Raw genomic sequence first — 12,664 nt, forward strand, 5'->3', positions numbered from 1 at the left:
AAAACTAATGAGGATAATGTGGAGAAGCCCATTCAATTTTCTCCTAATTTTTCTTGTAGGAGTTATGCACTCCTTTGGATCCGAGCGTTGGCCAGAGATGAATACCAACTTTGCAATGTTTTTGTGCGGGAAGAACATCGTTAGTCCTGCCAAAGTGAACTGGATGATGAACAAGGGAAGGATTTTCTTAGTTGAGTGGAAAGGCAGGGATGTACAAAGAGATGTGTGTGAGACATCATCACCGTCTCCCAGCCAACGCAAGAGCCTAATCTACCCAGTGGAGTCTCAGTGACGACAGATGTGGTTTCAAGTTGCCACCTATGCTACACCTGTCGGGTTTACAGCTCATTGCTCCTCTGCACGTAAAGCTCTCTTACACAGGACGTTTCAATCATCTTGAAATGGTGTCGTCTGTAAGTGGGCAGTTATAGTCTAAGTGCTTTAATTGTTGTGAAGCCAACACAGGCATATATGTGAGACAAGAAAATAGCTGTGATTTCAGTTCATCTCAGCTCAGGGGATGTGTCTTCAACTTGGCCATCGTTTGATTTAACCATAATTACAATGATTAATCATTGGTCTAGAAGTTAATATTTTACTGCTTCCGTTTCTACTTTGGCTTGATCACTTGACCACGTCGATTTGTGGCCAGTAGACAAGCATAGAGCATAGAGCACCTACAATTATTATTATCATTTGCTTTTATTTAAGCAGGTCGATCCCACTGAGATACAAAGACCTCTTTTCCAAGGGAAGCCTGGCCAAGACAGCCGCTTAGGAAAGTTGCGACAATTAAGAACAGACAGCAACTCACACAACTGAAGAACAGGACTAAGACTTGTAATTTACATTAAAACAAGGACAAGTACGAAATGTAGCTGCTCCAAGGTGTTTCACATGGGCTCAAGTCCAAAATGGGCCCTTTGAACAGCAGTGGCCATTTGGCTCAATGTTTTTCGTGGCAGATACCCCTAAACTGATAGAGGTATTAAGTTGGAACCCCCTACTTGCTAATGTGTTATATATTAACTCAGCTTAGTGCTATTTATAAATATACATCATCATCTTGCATTTAATATTAAACTAATAAAATAATACACATATTCAACTATTCATTTTTTTTAAGTTGGATTCATGTTAATGTGTATTTGATTAAAGAAATTTAAATTTGTGGGGTAAATTTAAAAAAGGAAAAAAAAACTAACGCGCAATGTATTGTGGGTCGCAAGCGCCATTTTTGCGGTCAAAGCTTGTTTACGTTGGTGCTCCATTCACAAATCTGCCACTTTAAATAGCGCCGCTAAATTTCACGGAGCAGCAGATGAACCTCTCAGGCTTCAGTCGTGTCGGTGAGGGATTAAAGATTAAAAGGAAGAACCGGATGTCAACTGATTTCTCCCTAATATGTGAGGTAAATGTCAGTGTGTCATACCATCATTAATGTGAATCTTGATCTCAAAAACACCGCTTTACAAATGAATGAAGTTTGAAGTTAGCCTAGCCTTACGCTAGCCTTATGCTAGCTAGTTATCTAGACTAAAGGCTTAGAAAAATAGCAGCTACCGTCATAATTACTGTGAAACCCGTGTGTGCATGTAATTTATGTCCATGTAGGTAGACAAATTTAATTGACGTGTAACTTTGCCTCTGTTAAGTTATTATGGCTAGAATGCTAATGTTAAAGTTGTAATACTAATAATAATACTAAATCACCTATGGGGGTCAATAAAGTACCATCTTAAATAACAGCAAGACCAGTTTCATTTTCACTATTTCTGAGTAATTTCCAACTTTTAATGGCAATGGATAAACATGGAGACTGAGGAGAAGGTAAACACAGCTCCATGACTGATGAGGTGATTGGGCTACAAAGCATTTTACATTTAAGACATTTAAAGTAAGTAGACACTGGGATGTTTAAGTGAGGGCATTTTACATGTCGACAGACTGTTGGCAACAAACAGTTATAGGCCTGTTAATGGTGAAAATAAATAAGGTTACACTATAGAATCTTCCCTCCGATGTGGCAAACATGGCGCCCATGAGTTGAGTTGCCAGACTCTCTTTCTAATATACGCCTCTGGTTTCCTCTGACTCCAAATTGAGGTGCTCAGGAAGTATCCTCACCAGACGCTTAAAGCTGATCCCTTTGGTCACCAAGTAGTTGGAGCTCTACTCTGAGCTTCCTTCAAATGCCGTCTCTAATGCTGAGCCCAGCCACTCTATGAAGGAACTTCAGCTCTGGCCCTTGTATCCACCATTGTTTTGGTCACAGCTCAAAAATCATGACCGTGGGTGAGGTTCGGAATATAAATCCAACACAAAGGTCTCAAACAGTGGTCACAATACTGCAGCCGCCACGTCACACTGCCAGCTCCGACACACCAACATTATGACAAACTTATCATTGGAGATGCTAAAGCTAAATTATAGTTAACTAGCTATAGCTAACTATAGTCCACACCTTATGCATTCAGCTCCACAAAGTTTGCACAGCAGGTTTGTTTATAAAGCTCTGAAATGGGCACAAATTAAAACCATCCGCTCTGATTACACATTATCTTATTATCTCTATAGGGAATCTTTGGGATATTCTTCAAGATTCATGCAGAGTAGAGCTTTGAGAGATGAGATTATAGTCAGAGAGATGGTATTTGAATGGTGACAAATGGATCTGTTTAGTTGCCCGAAGCATTTTCCCTGTGCAATCAGAGATCATAAAATGCATTATCAACTTAAATGGCTTCAGATATGGTATTATTGTAGCCTGACTGATGAGTACTGTATTATTTGAGATAGGAAATTGGTTCAGCCAGACAGCATTTAATGTGTGTGTGTGTATTGAGACCTGGTCACAGAATGGATACCTCGACGGAAATGACACCAAATAAACACAGGCATACGTCTGTGCTGCCTTCCAAAGCCAAAACATAATTATTTTTGGGGTCAAATGTAATCACATTTGGAATTTTTGAATCTCAAATTTCAATTTATGCTACCATGGAAATGCATAATTCAGGGTAAAAAAAAATAATCGTGAAACGTTTTGCAAAAACTTGAAGACAAAGACAGAACCAAAAAATGAAGCTAGTTGAGGCTTGTGTGTAAGCAGAAGTAGGTTTACCCACCTTTGGTCTTATGTGAAAAATCCTTTTTGATTAGAAATGTCTTTCACAAACATAAGGCAGTAGATAAATAATAGAACAAGTTTTCCAATTTCCAGAATTTGCTGATTTTAGCCACGACTGAAAAGCCATTATTAATCTTAGTCTGAAGTTATTTAATGAACAAACAGCCCACATTAAGGCCTTCTGTGAGTTTGTGATTATCGTGTGATTTGTGAAGTAAGAATTTATTCCCCGTGACTACGTTTTCTTTCATGTCTGGTATCTGCGGTTTTAATTAATTTTCCTGCAACATTTCAAGCCTATAGGCTACTTGCCTCCAATTAAAAAGAATAACTCACCTTCAGATCCGTAATAAGCCATAAGATGTAAAGACAGGCTGAACAGCTGTACAACACTAGTCTGAAGCCGACAGATGAGGGACACCTCTTGTCAGTATCTCTAAATGAAGCAACAGGTGGGGTTAGCATATGCTGATATATGAAAAAGGTGCACATCTGCAGGTGTAGTATTTGACATTTTTCTTAAATAGAGTTTATAATAGTGCTGTCAAACGATTACATTTTTTGCCCGGATTATCACAGGGTAGCAGTGTATTAATTTCAATTGATCACAATAAATATCATTAATTTTTAACTGATATTAATCACATTTCATGTTGTGTGAGCAAACAGACTGAACAAAGACGCCAACAGTTTGAACAAAACAACTTGAAACAATTTTTTGTGTCTTTTTTAAGCAACTGTTTACCCACATAGATGTGGCCTTGTTACGCTTCTTTCAGCCAGTGACAACGACCGTTATTATTGTGCTTCTTGATGAAGCCTTGTACAATGCGTTTTGAGAGGCAAAACCTTTGTAAAGCCTATGGACAGCCTTGACAATTTTAATTGGTTCTGGAGTTTGTTGCAATCCACTTGGCAATTGTGTCAGTTTGTCTCCAGTAGACTTGAGGCCAGATGGTCCTTAAAGGTGGTTTGACGCAAGCTGGATGATGCGTTAGCCGAAGTGCTACCAGCATCCTTGACTAACGTGTGCTTGCCGTTAATGTGCTATTTAAAGCGCTTCCGTGTAAAGAAAACTCCTTCCTGCAGTGTGAGTGTGCATAATACTTTACATTGGCCGACTGTTCCGTCACTGTTTCCCATAGAGGGGGCCAACATGTTGTTTAGCATCTTCCATCTTTAACGGTTGGTTCTGCATCCTGTCACTATTCGATCAACTGCCTATTTGCACATGTGCAACGGTAACTCCACTTGGACAAACTGCCCTAAATGCATTGTCAGAGACGTTCAGAATCATTCTGCACTGCTGTTGGGTTAATTGCGTTAAAAGTTTTAATCGGATTAAACACGATGACGGATTAGTCCGCATTGCTGTTTGCTATTTCAAGACTGCCTTTAGAAAAGCCGCCTATGGACTGGTGTAGCACGTGTGCTATATTCACCCAAACAGAGCATCTGGTCTGTGACAGTCTTGATGTATTTGTGATGTCCATATTAGATAAAATAAACATAACACAACCAGTCAGTCAGACAGCAACTGCCTTTGGCTTTACTGTCATGTAGCCGTTGTCCTAGTTCATCTGCCAGTTCCTATTCTATTACCGTGCTTTGATTTGCAGTAATTATCAGATGGTAGACCGTTAAGTTAGTAAAATAAAGAGAGAAAACAACATGCCATCGACTCAAGCCATACAGTGCTAAGTGCAATGCAAAGGGTCTGATGCAGTGGTGTAAAGGACGGTGCCACTGGACTCTAGAGCAGTGGCAATCTGATGGACCAATCTGGGTTTGGAGGTTTCCAGGTGAGTGTGAAGTTTGATGGAGGGGGGATTATAGTGGAGGTAATTTTTTAGGAGCCGGACTTGGCCCCTTAGTTACAGCGAAAGGAATATTTCAAAATTTCCATGCTCCCAACTTTGTGGCAACTGTTTGTGGATGGCCCGTTCCTGTTCCAACATGACTGTGCACCAGTGCACAAAGCAAGGTCCATAAAGACATGGATGAGCGAGTGTGGTGTGGAAGAATTTGACTGGCCTCAACCCGACAGAACACCTTTGGTATGAATTGAGCGAAGACTGTGAGCCAGGCCTTCTCGTCCAACATCATTGTCTAAACAAACTCCTAAACCTTGTGGGAAGCCCAGAAGTGTTGAACCTGTTACCAACATCATATTAAACCCTATGGATTAAGAATGGAATGTCACTTAAGTTCATATGCGTGGAATGTGCAAATACTTTTGGCAATATAGTGTATCTTAAATTATGCACATGCTTTCACCCCCTTTTCCAAACACAAGTTGAAAATATATGGTGTCGCAGCTGTTTAATAAAAGATAGTGCTTTGCAAGCTCACAACAGCCCACGGAGTATATATGCCATCTGTAATGTATAATGTACATGAGCCTGAAGAAAAGGCCATGAGTACGAGTGTGGTAAGACATGGGAATCCAAACAATGCACAAGCTGACATATTTCTAAGACACTGAGAGGAGATTTACAGCTGTATTACAGCTTAATATGTAAATAGAAATCATGGCAGGCAGCGCAATTTCCTCTTCAGCCTTCACTTTGGCAATGGAGCTCATCACAGGACATCAAAGTGTCTGGCTCGGGGGGGTGTGGTAGGGTAAGGCTCCAAGGAGGGCTGTACTTCAACTCCTCCAATAGTAAATGAACAATGTAAATACACTAAGAGTTGCAGTGTCAGATAGTGAGTGGATACTGTACATATAGAAAGACAGACTTAAGAAATCATACTCCAGAATATTTAATTAAAAAAATAATTATAATTGTGCCTAAAATATTCTAGAAGCACTATAAAAAGTCGGCGAATCCCAACAGCTTGACCGTAAAAAGCAAACCAAATAAATCTCCTATGTTATGTTGCATATGCTTTGGTTGTCAACTGACTAATTAACAACAAAATCATTTTAGGACAGCGTGAAAACCAAGAGAGACAGCTGCTGCAAAACCTTCTACACGATGAACTACAGCTTTTGTGATTTCAATTTAAATACAAGGAAAGGAAAAAGATGCAAAGGGCTCCCTCTGCAATCAATCACTGAAGGAAATGAATATTTGAAATGTAATATGAGTTCTTAGAAAACATAAGGTTGGCAGTATGTTTCCCTATAATAATTTCAACAATAAATGCAGGTACAACAACACGATAATTATAATAGTTATTATTCGTTTTAGTGGTCCAAAGGGGCAATTCAACCATGCATGGAAAAAAAGTGCTCTGGTTTGATCTACTGTAGCCTCTGAGGACTGTGTATCTCTATTTAAAGAGAGCTTGCAGTGTATAATGTGCTCTGTTGCCTTGATTAATTCAGAAACTGACTGGAAGAGTCATTTTCTTGATAGCAAAATTGTTACCGCACATAAAAAGACCTTGAGTGCAGGCTGTAGCTGAGAATTTTAAGTAGACCTTTAAGTAAACCAAAGTCAGTTTAAAGAGTAAACGTAGGAAGTACAAAGCTGCCCACAATCCGAACCCTTCATCCATGAGGAATTAAATGTGAAACGGGTTACCTGGATGTTGTTGACATTCCAATCTTCTCTAATTCCAGTCAGTTAGTCAACATCATAGACTATACAAATATGGACTTTGGTTGGTGCACTTCCTTGCATATTTTTCAAGTCACAATCAACAACAATGCACACTTCTTATCAGATAAGATTAATGTGTGATGCATCATCGATTTCAGCCTGGATAACGTTATGGGTTAGACTAAACTGTGACGGATGTTTGCGTTAAGTTAATCATTATTTGGGGGATTCTTGTAACATGTTAATGCTAATGGTAACCGCTGGCTAATGCAATGTTGCTTGTTTCAGGAGTGTCCGAGCAGAAATTGCTTTGCTACGTTTCCCTCCACAGTGGTTCCACTTACTTCTGGTAATATCTTTGATGGAGAGGCTTCACTTGATAAAGACAGACCAGACTTCGTCTCCCCTTGTCCTCCTTTCGTCAAAGCGTCCATCATGTTAGAGAGAAGGGGTTCGTGAATGTAGTCCCATCAGTCAGAGTCAACTTTTTAAACACTCACGGCCTTGGAGAGTGGGTGTATTCATATATTCTCTAAAATATGCGTTTTCCTCATCCATTCTTACCAAAACAGTCCGTTGAAATATGCTAATACGTATTCTAGCCATTGTAATATGCTTTACAGGCTATAGTGAGATATTTTGCCTCCAGCTAAGCCCCGCCCCTCAAAAAACATCACACTGTTTACTAACTGTGACGGAGTCTATACAGTCTATGTCAGTCAACACACTGTGATCAGTCAGAAAATAAATAAATAACATTCAACCTAATGATGCTCATCCACCACGATCCCATGAAGGGTCTATATCTGGAAAATAAAAATAAAACTCAAATATTTTGCTCAGCTTCTGCTTAGGACTGGTGTGGACAATGGACAACCTTGAGTAGTAAAAGATAGCGTTTCGCGCTGACTGAAGAGCCACGATTTGTTTCAAGCTGCCCATCTGTCATCTCCTTCACTCGATCATCCTGCCAAGCTCGTTTCAAGTGTTAGTATCACAGTTCCTGTGCATGTCAGCTGACTCGGTTTATCATATATTTTGGATACACCTCCATCACTGTGTCAAATATCAATTCCATTTCTGCCTCCCTGGTTTGGAGAGTTGCCTGTGACCAAATCACACGGCCTTGCCTGATTCAGGAGATGGTGTACCGAGACGTAAGACTGGACAGAATGAATTTCCTTACATTTTGAATGACTCTTTTGTTCTGAAACTTAAAAAGAGAAAGCAACTTGGCGCTAAAGATAAAAGCGAACCGAAAGAACACTAGAACAGTCAAGGACACCCGCTTCCCATAAAGTGCAAGAGCTGAAGACAAAAGTCAGGGTATGGCGTTCACGACTGGGCTCCTTTATTGGCTTGGTAATTTTTACAAGTTGGTGGAATAATAAATTATGCCACTAACTCTAAGCAGTAATATAGAAAGTGAAGAATTCCTGAGAAGAGAGAGAAAAGTGGATGAAAAGGGCCCTTTTGAGTTTCACTCCATGAATACGCAGCAGAACAGCTGAAGCAGCAACACAAGCAGTACAGCTGAGTTCACACACATTCAGCAAGCGAGACGTTTCACTGAAAAGGAGAGAAAAAGATTGTTCACAGCTCCAGACCCAGATTTAGGTGCACAGTGTAAGGTCACTGTAAGATGACTTTTTGCTGATCTTTCACTTTTTCTTTTTTTTTCTTTTTTTTTTTTGAGAAATCTTATTGTGACATGCTTACACACGCACGCTATGACTCAGAGCTTTGTAAAATCTGTTCCGTCATACCTCCTTGGCTCATTCAAAGCCTAAGGAAACAACTCAGGAGATGTCTAATTCAGACGGTCAAAGCAATCCATCAAAGTGAACCCGAGGCCACCAATCGCATTTCTCCAGACTCGCATCAGGACGGTAATGTAGCATAAACATCAGCTCGACTCAAAGGGCGGAGCTGATGTTTAACCAACACAAAACAAGTGTGCTGCTTATTTATGAGTGAGCAACTGTATGTTTCATATAAACTGAAAACACGTCAGACATTTTGACCATAAATTAGCTAGTCCGGGACATAAAATAATATGTTCCCAATTAGGATTTCAGATTGCTGAAAGGTTGGCATTGATTGGGTTTAACCATCCTTTGATGTAAAATGTGGGAACGGCGCTGTAGTCAGAATGCGTTTACTACAGGGTGATTGGCTCTGTGGTTTCCAAACAGGACGTGAGATTGAACCAAACCCGTTCTCTGTTCGTTGCAATGCCCTGTAAGTATCACAAACGTTCAGCCCCACTCATATTCATCTATCCATCTCCCTAACCACCAACACAATAGGACACTGGATACTTAATGGAAAGAGGAAAGAAGGAAGTACCTCATTTTGAGTATTTGCTTCCATGTTTTCCTGTTTTATAATCTCATACAATGACCAGACATGACATTACAACCACTTAATGATATTGTGAATTGTGAATTTGGAGGCCAGGTCAACACCTTCTGCTGTTCTTCATGTTTTTTTGTTTGTTCCTAAAGTGTTTTTAGTGTGTCAGGCTGCATCCTGCTGGGTGTCATTGCTATAGGGTGGGGGGTGCCTGGTCTGGTCAAGGTGGGTGCAACATGTCTAAATAACATCCACATGAATTAATACCAGGTCTGAATTGTCACACGATGGCCAATGTTATTTGCTTCTCCAGTAAGTGGTCATAATGTTGTGGCTGATTGGTGTTAATGTGCATTTTCCTCATGTTAATCACAGCCGGTCCAAACCTGGAAACCTTGATATTAGGCCTCGTAATATTTGCAGTGTTTCTCACAGAAGCATCCAGCAGTAAAACAGTAAAAGCAAAAAGCTGCACAGTGGAGACAGAACAAAAGCAGAAACTCCAATCATTCTTTTGTTTATTCGTTTAAATTGACCCTGCCTTAAGAAATAACAGCTTGTGGAGTATTTCGCAGCAAGGAGAAAAAAAAAAACACAGAGTAAACACTTCCCTCGTCAGACACCCTCTGCAAACAGCCAACATGGATCCTTTTTTATATATATATATATATATATATATTTCTCTTTTGCAGCCGGTGATCCAGCGTCGGTTTGTAGTATAGTGCAGAATTTGAACGTGGTGACATTGTTATTGGAGATGCAAGTGATGTGACGGTGATAATGCATTCTAGCCATTGTAATTTGTCAAATAGGCCAGGAGTGAAATGAATAAACCACTCTAAACCTTTACAAACCAAATTACAGCTTGCAGTCACATGCAATCCACCGGCGAAAATCTCATTTTAATAGGTGCACGCGTAAAAAAGGTAAAAAACTATGATTGCTTCTCCGCTCTCTAGGGCTATTTAACATTTAAAACCAGTAAAATGCAAAGATCCTATTTAAGAAACCCTGTTTGGCTTACAGTATGGGCTGCTCTTTATACTTGCTGAAGGTGCACTCCTGAAAACACTGCATAAGCATATAGGAGGGAGTGTGCTCTGCTCAGCTGGCAAGAGCACAACACTGTGACCCATCACGGTTCAGAGTTCACTGCCTGTAATGTGTTGGTGAATTAAATACCTCATTGAAGTCTATTAAGTGGGAGGGAAACCAAAACAAAAAGCACACAATACAGTTGTCCTCAATTAATGCTCATTGGTCTACAGCAGCTAAATAGTGCGTTATGTAAACACAAGGTATAACTTAGCATATTCTGAGTTTGACAGCACCGATTACAGAGCATCTGTTGTGGACTTCTTTCACAACATTGTTGTTGGTCTGCACTAAAAGTGGTCAACTGGTCTGCAAAGCAATTCCACCTACAATGCGTGATTTCAGTCCATTGTGCCAACCACAGAGCAATAAATGGGGCCGTTTCATCTTTAAATGTCTCCACGGTAACCTCCAAAACCTCTTCCAAATAACAATAAAATAATTAATGGGGTTTTTGAATGTAATTTTAGAGGTCAAACTTCATTTAACCTCCATCGTAAGTTTCGGGGGACGTCTGTTATTACAGAATTTAAACTGACATTCCCACTCGAAAGGCTTTTCTGGGCATGTTTACTTCATTTTAAGATGTTCAATTAAGCTCCAGCGGTTGTTATTGTTCCGACTTAAAAAGCGCAGACTAATAATTTCTTCTTACTGAACTTGACCTTACTTGAAGTTTCTTTATTTATAACAGGACCAATGTGGAGGCGGAGGTGTTCTTCTGATGAAACATCCCCAACCAAATCAGAGGCAGCGGACGTACAGTGGAGTGGTACAAGATCGAGTGTGCTCTGGAAATTGGATGCTGGAATGGGCAGCAAAGCCAACCTAAACTCAATCAGGTGAATCAATGTGTTTGTTCATTTGTGGGCAGAGCTTAAAGCTTGTGGCAAAAAGTTTGTCTAAGATTGAAGTCGGAGCGGTGAGAGGCTTTAAATACTCGGGGCGATTGAGCAATTATGTTACCAAGGAACAACAGGGTGATGGGATATTAACTGAATATTATTATAGCCTTGGCTATAAAGCATCGGTTTTATCAGTGGGTCCTGGTGATGTTACGGATCACTGATTATTGCCCTGGACATATATTGACTTGTTAGCGACACACAGTCCAGTTCATTTAGTTAGTATGCAGGTATGTTGGTCCATGACACAGAACCAATGACAAATAGTCTGCGATAGATCTGCAGAAAGTCAATCTGAAGGATGACACCAAGATATTCTGCGTACAAATTGGTATAGGCCGATATTCCCTTTGCTGACAAACCTTGTTGACCCACATAATTTGTGACCTAATCTGGACAACCCTATTTAGAATTGTCTTACATTTTACATTTTACTGGTTTTCCAATGGCTTATCCACTTAGTTTTGTATAATTTTGTTTTATAAAAACTATTTAGTTGGGACTTGATGAACAAGTCAGTAGCTGTATAGAGCAGGAGTCTTCAAAGTTTCTAGGCCAAGGGCCTGAGTAAGTAGGGACCCCCTACCTACTATATGTGCTCTATATTAAACTCCGCCTAGTGCTATTAATAAATATACATTATTATTATCATTTTGCATTCAATATTAAACTATTAAAATAATGCAGGTTCAAATTTCTAACATGTGCAACAGTAGGGTGGCCGTGTAACTACCATAAACATACATACCTTTACATTTAAACATAGCTAAATGTAGTAGGGACAGTGACTCACCAAAACATCGTGGCCTCAGCAGCGAGCTGCACTGTTAGCTTCTCTTCTGCTAATATTGAAGTGTGGATTTCATTATGATTATTGTAATAGCAGCAGCCTCGTGATTGGCTCAGCAGCGATATGGGCGGGGCCTACGGTGTACAGGAGGCTTAGATTGACGGGTCCCGGCTAGTGTGGCGCTCTGTGTGTAACGGTGACTGTTGAGACAGCTCCTGTAGCACTGAATGAGTGAAGTGCTGGCTGAAAGATAACCTCCATTTATCCCTTGACTTGAATAAATTGGATTCATGTTGAAGACATGTGGTAGAGAGGCTAAAAGCTAAAATGTTCCTCATAAAAGTACTTGTATGCTTGAATTTGTGATCATTGAAAAAAGGGGTAGAACATTTAATTAAGATGATCCTTGAAGATAATCATTTAATTTATCCCACAATGGGACAGAAGAGGGAGGATAAATGACAAAAAATTAAATAAATGAATACACACAGATCTAATTGTGCACGTTTCCTCTTTGCTGCCATAGCAACCCCGATCCGTCGAGTCGTGGACTCGAACTGGACCTCTGAAAGTGTGCCGGCACCGAGGCGTTCGCAGCAGATCCTTTAAGTCCTGCCTTCAGCCTTGTTTGCCCAGCACAATTCCACAGATGCTCGATTGGATGAGATCGCAGGAGTTTGGAGGTAAGTAAACATCTCAAACCGTTCCCTGGACCTTTTTGACTTTGAGCCAGGGAGCTCAAACCTTAACCTGCTGAAAGAAGCCGCTGCTTCCGGGGAACACCGCTTCTATGAAAGCGCCTGCATGGTCCGTAACTATGTGCTGGTCGGTAGGTGCA

General features: G+C 40.3%; 1 long non-coding RNA gene across 1 annotated transcript; it reads left to right on the top strand.

Moving 5' to 3' along the window:
- The first annotated feature begins 1,287 nt into the window (after positions 1-1,287).
- Positions 1,288-12,522, top strand: LOC125022777. Its single transcript, XR_007114481.1, has 3 exons — positions 1,288-1,411; positions 10,826-10,973; positions 12,353-12,522. It is a non-coding gene; the product is annotated as an uncharacterized LOC125022777 (long non-coding RNA).
- Positions 12,523-12,664: the final 142 nt, after the last annotated feature.

The sequence above is a fragment of the Mugil cephalus genome, chromosome 16 (assembly GCF_022458985.1).
Source record: "Mugil cephalus isolate CIBA_MC_2020 chromosome 16, CIBA_Mcephalus_1.1, whole genome shotgun sequence".
NCBI classification, from domain to species: domain Eukaryota; kingdom Metazoa; phylum Chordata; class Actinopteri; order Mugiliformes; family Mugilidae; genus Mugil; species Mugil cephalus.